Source organism: Salvelinus alpinus, chromosome 1 (assembly GCF_045679555.1).
Source record: "Salvelinus alpinus chromosome 1, SLU_Salpinus.1, whole genome shotgun sequence".
In the NCBI taxonomy this organism is placed as follows: Eukaryota; Metazoa; Chordata; class Actinopteri; order Salmoniformes; family Salmonidae; genus Salvelinus; species Salvelinus alpinus.
Window position 1 is genome coordinate 58,314,836 of NC_092086.1, and position 11,363 is coordinate 58,326,198.

Below are 11,363 nucleotides of genomic sequence, written 5' to 3' on the forward strand. Positions count from 1 at the left end.
AATTTAGTCTAACATCTGCTAGTAATGCACGCATGTGCAGTGTCGGAAGTTACAGTATACGAATGTTTAGCTAATGTGGGGTAACTAGTGTCGTGGAAATATTGAGTCAAATATTTCTCAGATACCGGAGCTTGTGAATTCAAATAGACTTTATTACAAAAAGTAACAAAGCCGAGCAATTCCATGGAACAACTATGTAGCCTCCTGCTACAGATACATTTACACAACTATAGCCTTATTTAATTACGATCCCTACAGCAACTGCCGTAAGAATAACTACTGCCTGTAATCTGTCAAGTGTTTCGCCGGCTGTTAGAAATTGGGAACAATATCAATGAGTTAGAAGAATATCCAACCTAACAAAACAGAAGTCACAAGTCTTTTAAACGTTTACCATGTCTAAAATACCACCACTATCTCTTTTACTCTCACCATAATCTAGGTATGTGTAATGTTCAATTTACTTATAATTTACCCTATATTTTACACAGCCAGCTGTCCTCCCTCCTATGAGCTGTCTCCTGTAACAATATACATAGTCTCTGGAAATAACACCCCTCTACCACCACAACCTTAATATATGAGCCCCCCCCCCAGATCCCCAATGCAGTCACATTCCATCTAATCCATAACACACTAGTCACTACTCATAATGTACTTCCACAGTTATAAACATACTAAAACATTTTCAAATCAATTTAGTCAATATACATCAGTACCTACTTTGGAACAAAAATCACTCTTTTGTTCCTAAAAACATATTACTTACCCCATGTTATGCTGGTCTCCATGCTGTCTCCATCTCCATCATTGGGTGTTCTCGCAAAACACAGACCTTATATGCAATTAATTATATATCATCCAGCCATCTCTATCAATACAATTTAACATAAAAATTCTAATGAAATAATAAAACAAAACAAACAAAAAACAACCTTTATGTTAACCCAAGCTATCATCCAGTATGTTCTAACAAACTCCCTGTCGAAGGATACTTAGAGATAAGGTTTCCAGAGCTTCCCCAGGCCAAATAAATGTAAACAGTGCCCCCAACCCTCACCATTAAAAAGCAACACTTCTGCTATATCCAAATAACTAAAACATTTGGTAAATTCTCCAACCTAAATTCAGAATAACAGTCCTTAGTGCTTACTTTAACTCAAATTCAAACTTCTCAATTTAGCACACATCATCCCTATTAAAATGTACATTTAGAAACAAAACCTTTTAGTACCAGCAATAACTATTCTCATTACAGCTGATATTCGGGAGCTGATGCTGTTGGAGGATTTTAAAACCAACCTCCCTGATAGAATTGTAGTTAATTTAAATGAGCAGAAAGTGGCGACATTGGCGGCCGAACAATTACGTCATCAGTGCCTCGTTCGGGTCGCTTTTCATCCAACGACCCCAAGCCTTTACACGATATCCATGAATGTTTGTACTGTCACCAAAAGGTCACGTGATTGCAGACTGCCCGGTTTTGAAAAATAAACCGAAACAGTCCCTGTCACCATCCCCAAAATTAAAAAGCGTGGGTTTAGTCCAGTCTTTGGCTCGTCCGTTGGACCGAGTTATTGATTCAGCATTTGGGAAACGGGATCCTATCTATTCTCTGTTTATCTCTGCCGGTTGTGTTTCCTAAACTGGAGAGAACAAGCGGATCAAAAGCCCATACAAATCTTACGAGACACCGGGGCGGCGCAGTCAGTAATCGTTACTGATGCTTTGCCCTGGTCTCCTGAAACGTATTGGACTCGCATGTCATATTACAGGGTATAGAGACAAAAAACGTATCTGTACCATTTCACTGGGTCCACTTAGTGTCAGACTTGGTATAAGGACGTTTCTGTGTTGGTGTAGAGTCTACACTGCCAGTAAAAGGAGTCACATTGCTACTAGGGAACGATATCGCTGGTGGTAACGTCACTCCTGTGTTAGAGGTAGTAGACAACCCAGAAATCAAAACTACAGATGATAAATTGGTTCAAGCATTTCCCCATGTTTTTCCTGCTTGTGTGTTAACGAGGGCACAATCTCGCAAGCTAGGAGATGTGGTGGATTTGTCTAGTTCCATTTTTGAGAATGTTGAGGTGTAATGGCACAGACATACATATACAATACAACTACATGTCTCAATGCTAGTCACAGAACCAGGCAATGACTTCCCGCAGGCCTATAACAGCACAGGCATACATTTTCTGCTAACGTTCTGTTTTTACATGTCTAGTGATTAACTCAATGTTGATCCAGCTCTGTTTCATTCATCTGGCCTCAGTTTTTATTCTGATTTAACCCTGTGTTGATTCTGCTCACTACTTCTGGGGGAACAGTCTAGATACTGGAAAATCATCCATAGTCATGAATTTTCTCCTACACTAGTAGGCTACAGCTGTCAGTGTTGAGCAATTTGAAATCCATTAACTCAGTTAGATTTTCGTACTTGAACTCAAAACGAACACTTGTTATTATCAATTATCAATGTTACTCAAAAGATGACCACAATTTGCAGATAGCAAATAGGCTATCGTAAAGGTGTAAGAAATTATAGCTAGCTAAGTTACTTACTGCAGAGTAGGGCTAGCCATGATCTAACTAGTAACTTAGGCTGGTAGTTGATTTTAAGGTACAGTTATGATAATGGGGATTTGTAATTGAGATTGGACTAAAATGTGGGTAATTGGATGCTTAGATGTAACCATAGACTGTCTTTTATTTTTGCATAGGGTCAATTAAACATGAAAAGAAAGGGACTTATTTTTAGAGAAGCACAAATAGGGAGATTAGGCCTCCTGATTCAGATGCAAACAGACCCCGGCCCTTGAATCACCACCGGACCCCAGAGCAGCTCCCTAACTGAGGCTAATCAGAGTCAGTGTGGTCAGACTTCACAAGGACCCAGTCTACCACCACCAGGTCAGAGCATCTACCAGGCAGTCAGTCACATGCCCAGTTCAGAATTTAAGTTTAGCTTCAGCTTGTAACATATGATTTTGTCAGATTAAGCCTCACTTTAAAATGTTGGTTGTTGATTCATGTGTGTTCTTGTTTTGATAGCTGTGTAATTTTTATTGTTATTATACACTAATGATTCTTGTTATTTTAATCTAATAGATGTATCAAGGGATGACACAGAGACATCTGGCTCTGAGCAAGACAGTGAGCCAGAGCTGCGAGGAGATGTCACCGAGCCCCTCCCAACTGCATCAAACACCAGATATGCTGTTCCAAAAGGACCCAATGGTAGGCCAGGTATATACTTTAAACTACACATTTTAGATAGCAGCTGTTCATATCTAATCTTGTGGATCTCTTAATTATACATTTCCATAGAGATATGAGACATTATTTCAGACATTTCAGTATTTCAGACATTTCAAGATCCAGAGAAGAGGGTCCTGTACAGCCGTGTTTGAAAACACGGTACTAGGAAAAGGGCTTTCAACAGCTCCTGGTATAAGGACAATTCATGGCTTGAATATTCTGTAAGTCAAGATTCGACTTATTGTTTCGCCTGTAGGAATTTTTCTCTGCCCAATACACCTGAATCTGCCTTCACATCACAGTCAGGTTTTTGTACAATGCTATGTATGCTTGGAATCAGCATAAAAGGGCTATTGACAGCAACTCATCAATGTTAGATGTCATAAATGAGGACCGGAAAAAGAAAGTGGAGGAAAACTGTACTTACATTAAAACAACTGCAGATGTGCTCCTATTAACTGCCACTCAAAATATAGCGCAGAGAGGTCATCGAGAGTCTAATGACTCTCACAAGGGTAATTTTTTGACAAACTTAGAAGAAATAGCAAAGCATGACCCTCTCATGGAGAAAAGGATGAATGCATGTGGCAATGCTAAGTACACAAGCCACCAAATCCAGAACAAAGTTCTTGAGGGCTTATCTGAGATGGTAAAGTGAAATAATAAGAGAAGTAAAAGAAAGTTAAATGTTTAGTGTAATTGCAGATGAATCCAAAGATCTAAAGAAAAAATAACAAATGTCTTTAGTTGTGAGGTTCAATTACAACGGGGCCATCCACGAAAGCTTTTTACAACTTTCAGTCAGCTGAAAGCTTAGATGCAGCAGGTCTCACAAAAATGATAATTGATTGCCTTGAAAAACATAGTCTGGACTACAGAAATAATCTTGTGGGGCAAGTGAGGGTTACTTTGGAGAACTATGGAAAGAGGTTGAAGAGATTGCAGAGCACTGCAAAATAAGTGTACAAACAGTGTGTAAAAGACAGCCTAAAACAAGCGTAAGATTTCATGACTCATTGATGATGAGCACTGTAGGACAGAAAAATAGTGACCAAAGTGATGGTGAGAGCTTCCAAACAGCTATCTTTTATCAGGTGCTTGACAGTCTCACAGTTGAACTTCAGAGGCGTTTTTCAAAGAAGAATTGCGAGATAATGCAAGGGGTCCAGTCTCTCAACCCAAAGAGTACAACATTATTGAATGAGGAGCCTCTGTTTGCCTTTGCTCAGACCTTTGAGTCAGATTTAGAGGACCTCAAACATGAGGTTCATCAAACCACAAGCGGCTTCCTGATAGCAGAGAGAAAAGTGGAAGGGACAGACCGTCTAATCTACTTGACTTTGTTGTGTTTCTAGAACCTTATAAAGAGGTCTTCCATTAGCTATTATCGACTATGTAAGATTTCTGTTGTTACACCAGTCAGCAGTGCTTCTTGCGAGAGAAGCTTCTCAGCTTTAAAACTGATTAAAAACCCACCTTAGGACAACAATGGTTGATGACAGGTTAAGTCACCTCGGAATTCTCAGTGTGGAGTCAAGGAGGGCACGCTCCCTTAACATGGATGAGTTTGTGAAACATTTTGCCAGTTCTCACCAGCAACACAGAATTATGCTGTTTTAAATCTACCTAGGATAATTTGGCACTTAGGCGTTCCCTCTGGTCATGATTAACACCTGCACTGTGTACTAGCTAGTACACTGACATTCTACAATTATAAATCCAAAGGGTATCATGTCACACAGATTTACATAACATAATATGTATGAGCATACATTTTTTTTTTCAAGGCCATTTCTGCTTGATACCTGGCATGTTAAATTGCAGTGTTTTTTTGTTGTAAATGTACTTTTTTGTAAATCTATGCAATTTATGTAACACACAAACGCTATCTTATCTCCTTGGTGCTTGAGCTTTATTTTCAGAAAATATTTGGGATGTTCAACACTTATAGACCCAGATTATATATTCATGAAAAATTAATTATCACTTCTACCTCTAATCAGCAATGATAGGATTCATTCATAAAATTTTTATATATTTGTATAATACACAAACAATTATAATTTTTCATGTCTTTTTTAAACAAACCGTGTAAACATTCACAGTGCAGGTTGGAAAAAGTATGTGAACCCTTGACCCTCCTTTGGCAGCAATAACCTCAACCAAATGTTGCGGATCAGACCTGCACAACGGTCAGGAGGAATTTTGGGCCATTCTTCTTTACAAAACTGTTTCAGTTCCACAATATGTTTGGGATGTCTGGTGTGAACCGCTCTCTTGAGGTCATGCCACATCATCTCAATCGAGTTGAGGTCAGGACTGACTGGGCCACTCCAGAAGGCTTATTTTCTTCTGTTGAAGCCATTCTGTTGTTGATTTACTTCTGTCTTTTGGGTTGTTATCCTGTTGCATCACCTAACTTTTGTTGAGCTTCAATTGGCGGACAGATAACCTTACATTCTCTTACAAAATGTCTTGATGAACTTGGGAATTAATTTTTGTCTGATAGCACGCTGTCCAGGCCTTGAGGCAGCGAAGCAACCCCAAACCATGATGCTCCCTTCAGTTGGGATGAGGTTTTACTCATAGTGTTGTGTGTTCATTCCATACAACACAACTTTAGTTTCATCTGTCCACAGAATATTTTGCCAGTAGCGCTGTGGAACATCCATGTGCTCTTTTGCGAACTTTTGCGAACTTCAGCAATGTTTTTTTTGGACAGCAGTGGCTTCTTCCATGGTGTCCTCCCATGAACACCATTTTTGTTTTCGTGTTTTACGTATTGTAGACTCGTCAACAGAGATTTTAGCATCTTCCAGAGATTTCTGTAAGTCTTTAGCTGACACTCTAGGATTCTTCTTCTTAACCTGATTGAGCATTCTGCGCTGTGCTCTTGCAGTCATCTTTGTAGGATGGCCACTCCTAGGGAGAGTAGCAACAGTGCTGAAATGTATCCATTTATAGACAATTTGTCTTACCGTCGTGGACTGACTTTTAGAGTTACTTTTGTAACCCTTTCCAGCTTGATGCAAGGCAACAATTCTTAATCTTAGGTCTTCTGAGATCTCTTTTGTTCGAGGCATGGTTCACATCAGGCAATGCTTTCTGTGAATAGCGAACTCAAATTTTGTGAGTTTTTTTATGGGGCAGGGCAGCTCTAACCAAATCTCCAATCTCGTCTCATTGATTCGACTCCAGGTTAGTTGACTCCTGACTCCAATTAGCTTTTGGAGAAGTCATTAGTCTTAGGGTTCACTTACTTTTTCCAACCTACACTGTGAATGTTTAAATTATGTATTCAATATAGACAAGAAAAATACAATTTGTGTGTTATTAGTTAGCACACTGTGTTTGTCTATTGTTGTGACTTAGATGTAGATCAGATCAAATTTGATGACCAATTTATGCAGAAATCTAGGTAATTCCAAAGGGTTCACATACTTTTTCTTGCCACTGTATGTGGATTATTCTTCAGTTTATGCTTAAGATGAGCTTTCCCACAGAGTGAGTTTTTTTTTGCCCAGGAGACTGTTTGACACGTATTATTATTATTACTAGTGAACCTTTCGAAGTGAGTTCAGCTAGGCCTCCAAGCTACAGTACACAATGACATTCTAAGAAGCCTGAGCATTAGAAACTTGATGGAAACAGACAAGTGACTGGAGCACATTCCATCCTTATTGATGACAAACAGGTACCATTGTGAAACTTTGTAAACACACAACTATGTGTTCTTTTATTTTTGACGATGTTGCTGCAATAGCTTACGCCAGAGCCTTCTGGCCTACACAGGTGTGTCCACTCTTCACAGTTGATCTTTGAATACCTAACTTGTTTGTTAACCACAATTGAGGAAATGGGACAAGTTGAAAACAAGAGAAACTGACATATATAAAAAAGATTTTGGACAAGTTGTTGTGGACAAAACTATATCCGTGCAGTTTTACATGGACATTTGGGGGGTGTTGGAAAGGCTGTGAATAATTTCTGATTAAATGTTTGTTAACACACATTCCATTATGTCGATTGCATCAACTGTCTGTGGCCCAACTCAGTCTCTCATTTCCTTCAAATGCCCTAAGGAGCTGTACTATTCTTATCCTGTGTATTTGTGTTTGTTAGTGTCCCCTGGCGTGTCCGTATGGAGGATTATTAGAGGCATGGGTAGATAAACCGGTATGGCCAGTTCACCAAGGCTACGAAAGGTTAGCATTCCTTACATTGTCATGGCTTTCGTGTGAATATACAGTACTGGATGGACTTGATTCATTTAACCAAGTGGTTTTGACCATTGATGAGAACATTACTCTGGAAGTTGGCCATTATGACTTGATAAATAAGAATAAACAAATATACTAGCATAGGAACATAAAGGAGTTTGACTCCGGCATGAAGGCCACAGTACCATATGGGTTAAAAGATGAATTCTGGTTAATAAATAATGTTTGGTGAAAGGCCCCCATATACTTTGTGTACCTTGGTTGTTGGTGGTGGTGGAACCACCTACTATCATTTAAAAGTGCTTCATTGTGATTCTTCAAATGATATTGCTAGCGACTTTATTTGCGTTTTTATATTACACTGAACAAAAATATAAAAGCAACATGTAAAGTGTTGTTCCCATGTTTCATGAGCTGAAATAAAGGACCCTGACATTTTTCATATACACAAGTTTATTTCTCTCAAATTTTGTGCACAAATTTGTTTACATCACTGTTAGTGAGCATTTCTATTATGGCAAGATATTCCATCTACCAGACAGGTGTGACATATCATGAAGCTGATTAAACAGCATGATCATTACACAGGTGCACCTTGTGCTGGAGACACTAAAAGGCCACTTCAAAATGTGCAGTTTTGTCACACAACCCAAGTTTTGAGGGAGCTTGCAATTGACATGATGACAGCAGGAATGTCTACCAGAGCTCTTGCCAGAAAATGTAATGTTCATTTCGCTACCATAAGCCGCCTCCAACGTCTTTTTAGAGAATTTGGCAGTATGTCCAACCGGCCTCACAACCGCAGACCACATGTAACCACGTGTGGACCTCCACATCTGACTTCTTCACCTGCGGGATTGTCTGAGGGGGGGGGGGGGGGGGCACAAGCTACGGACAACAAACACACAATTTAATTTAATAAAATAAATTGCCATTTGAAAGCACAGAGATACCGTGACGAGATTCTGAGGCCCATTGTCGTAAGGATCTGTAAGCAATTCCAGGAAGCTGAAAATGTCTCAGTTCTTCCATGGCCTGCTTTACTCACCAAAAGAGCATATATTGCATGCTCTGGATCGACGTGTACGACAGCGTGTTCCTGCCAATATCCAGCAACTTCGCACAGCCATTGAAGAGGAGTGGGACAACATTCCACAGGCCACAATCAACAGCCTGATCAACACTATGCGAAGGAGATGTGTTGTGCGGCATGAGGCAAATGGCCGTCACACCAGCTACTGACTGGTTTTCTGATCCACGCCCCTACCTGTATTCCCAGTCATGTGAAATCCATAGATTAGGGCCTAATGAATGTATTTCAATTGACAGAGTTTTACTAAATCTCAGTAAAATCTTTGAAATTGTTTAATGTTGCGTTTTTTAATATTTGTAGCAGATGAAATGAGTGGTTGGGCTGTAAATACTGGTGTGATAGAGGAATAGGGAAAAATTAAAGACACTTCTTCGATAAGGTCTCTGACAAAAACATTGATAGTAAATGTGCCGAGGTAAAATTGTGTGTGATTTTTTTTTCAACAATGTACATTTTGGGCCTAACTGCAATGCCAGAGAGGAAGCATGCTGGACTTGAAGTTCCGAAGTTGTTCACTGCAAATCTGTTAATCTCATTCACTTCATGATTTGTTAAGGGATTAAAAAGGGATGGGTGAGACCGTAACATATTCAGATTGACTGGATGTGTGACACAAGGATGAGGCCCATCTCAATTCAGTCCCCTCACCATAATAAATCACTATTTCTAAATCAGTGAATTGCCTATTATTTCCAATGAGAATATTCTCTACGTCAATTGAATATCCAATTAATTCCCTGATAAAAACGGCCCCAACCATGGTATTGTAACATGTACAGTAAACGTTGTATGCGTAGAATGGTGGCTGTCTCAAACTTTATGATTTATCTTTACCTGATTGAGATATATTCCTTTGTTATTAGTGTAACTTAGTTTTTGCCCCCCCCTCTTGCAGGAAGTTGGACCTTCAGGGAGGGAGTCCTAGCTAGACGCGGGAGCGGTATAGTCTTTTGACCATACAGACATACAAACAGGTCATATTATGTATTTTTCACGTCACGCAATCTATACTTTAAGTTGATTGGAGAATCATTTTTTTTGTTAGATATAAGAAGAATAAACATTTTTGTTGCACTATATCCCTGGATCTCATTGAATGTTTTGGCTATTTGGAAACCTTGAATGTGGACTGTATGCGTACGAAACAACCCCGCTTTCAGGCTAGGGCAGTGGCTATGGTCAAGAGGAAAGGAAGCCACTACACTGTAGGTGTTCCTTTTGTCCAGGTGTGAAAGGGCAGTGTGGAGTGCAATAAAGATCGCATCATCTGTGGATCTGTTGGGGCGGTATGCAAATTGGATTGGGATTAGGGTTTCTGGTATAATTGTGTTGATGTGAACCATGACCAGCCTTCCAAAGCACTTCAGGGCTACAGACGTGAGTGCTACGGTTCGGTAGTCATTTAGGCAGGTTACCATAGTGTTCTTGGGCACAGGTATGGTGGTCTGCTTGAAACATGTTGGTATTACAGACTCAGACAGGTTGAAAATGTCAGGGAAGACACTTGCCAGTTGGTAAGCGCATGCTCGGAGTAAACGTCTTGGTAATTTGTCTGGCCCTGCGGCCTTGTGAATGTTGACCTGTTTAAAAATCTTACTCACATTGGCTGCGGAGAGCGTGATCACACAGTCGTCCGGAACAGCTGATGCTCTCATGCATGTTTCAGTGTTACTTGCCTTGAAGCGAGCATAGAAGTCATTTAGCTCGTCTAGTAGGCTTGTGTCATTGGGCAGCTCTCGGCTGTGCTTTCCTTTGTAGTCTGTAATAGTTTGCAAGCCCTGCCACATCCGACGAAAGTCGGAGCCGGTGTAGTATGATTCAACCTTAGTCCTGTATTGACGCTTTGCCTGTTTGATGGTTCGTCGGGATGGCATAGCGAGATTTCTTATAAACTTACGGGTTAGAGTCCCGCTCCTTGAAAGCTGCAGCTCTATCCTTTAGCTCAGTGTGGATGTTGCCTGTAATCCATGGCTTCTGGTTGGGGTTTGTACGTACAGTCAATGTGGGGACGACGTCATCAATGCACTTATTGATGAAGACAGTGACTGATGTGGTGTACTCCTCAATTCCATCCGAAGAATCCCGGAACATATTCCAGTCTGTGCTTGCAAAACAGTCCTGTAATTTAGCATCTGCTTCATCTGACTACTTTTTTATTGACCGAGTCACTGGTGTTTCCTGCTTTATTTTTTTTGCTTGTAAGCAGGAATCAGGAGGATAGAATTATGGTCAGATTTACAAAATGGAGGGCGAGGGAGAGCTTTGTACACGTGTCTGTGCGTGGAGTAAAGGTGGGCTAGACTTTTTCCCCCTCTGGTTGCACATTTAACATGTTGGTAGAAATGAGGTAAAACGGATTTGTTTCCCTGCATTAAAGTACCTGGCCACCTCTGCATGAGCGTTTTCCTGTTTGCTTATGGCTATATACAGCTCATTGAAACCATCAAGTGATAGATTTAATACGAATATATGTCTGTCATTGAACAGGTTACTGTACTGCATTCTTCTCGTCACACACACTAAACACACAACCCTTCGAACATAATGATGCAACAGGATATACACAGGATAAATGACAGATTAGCTTGATACATATTTCCACCGATATATAGATAAATAGACAGGAGAAATGATCACAGATTACAGCAATGGAAAACCAATAGCCTTGCCCTTGTGACAACCAAGACATTCCTCAGTGGGTCGGTTTGACTTGAAAAGAGGGATGAGAGAGGGAGGAGAGAAAACAGGTGTATCAGGGTGTGGGTTTCAGTGTGAGAGAGGAAATT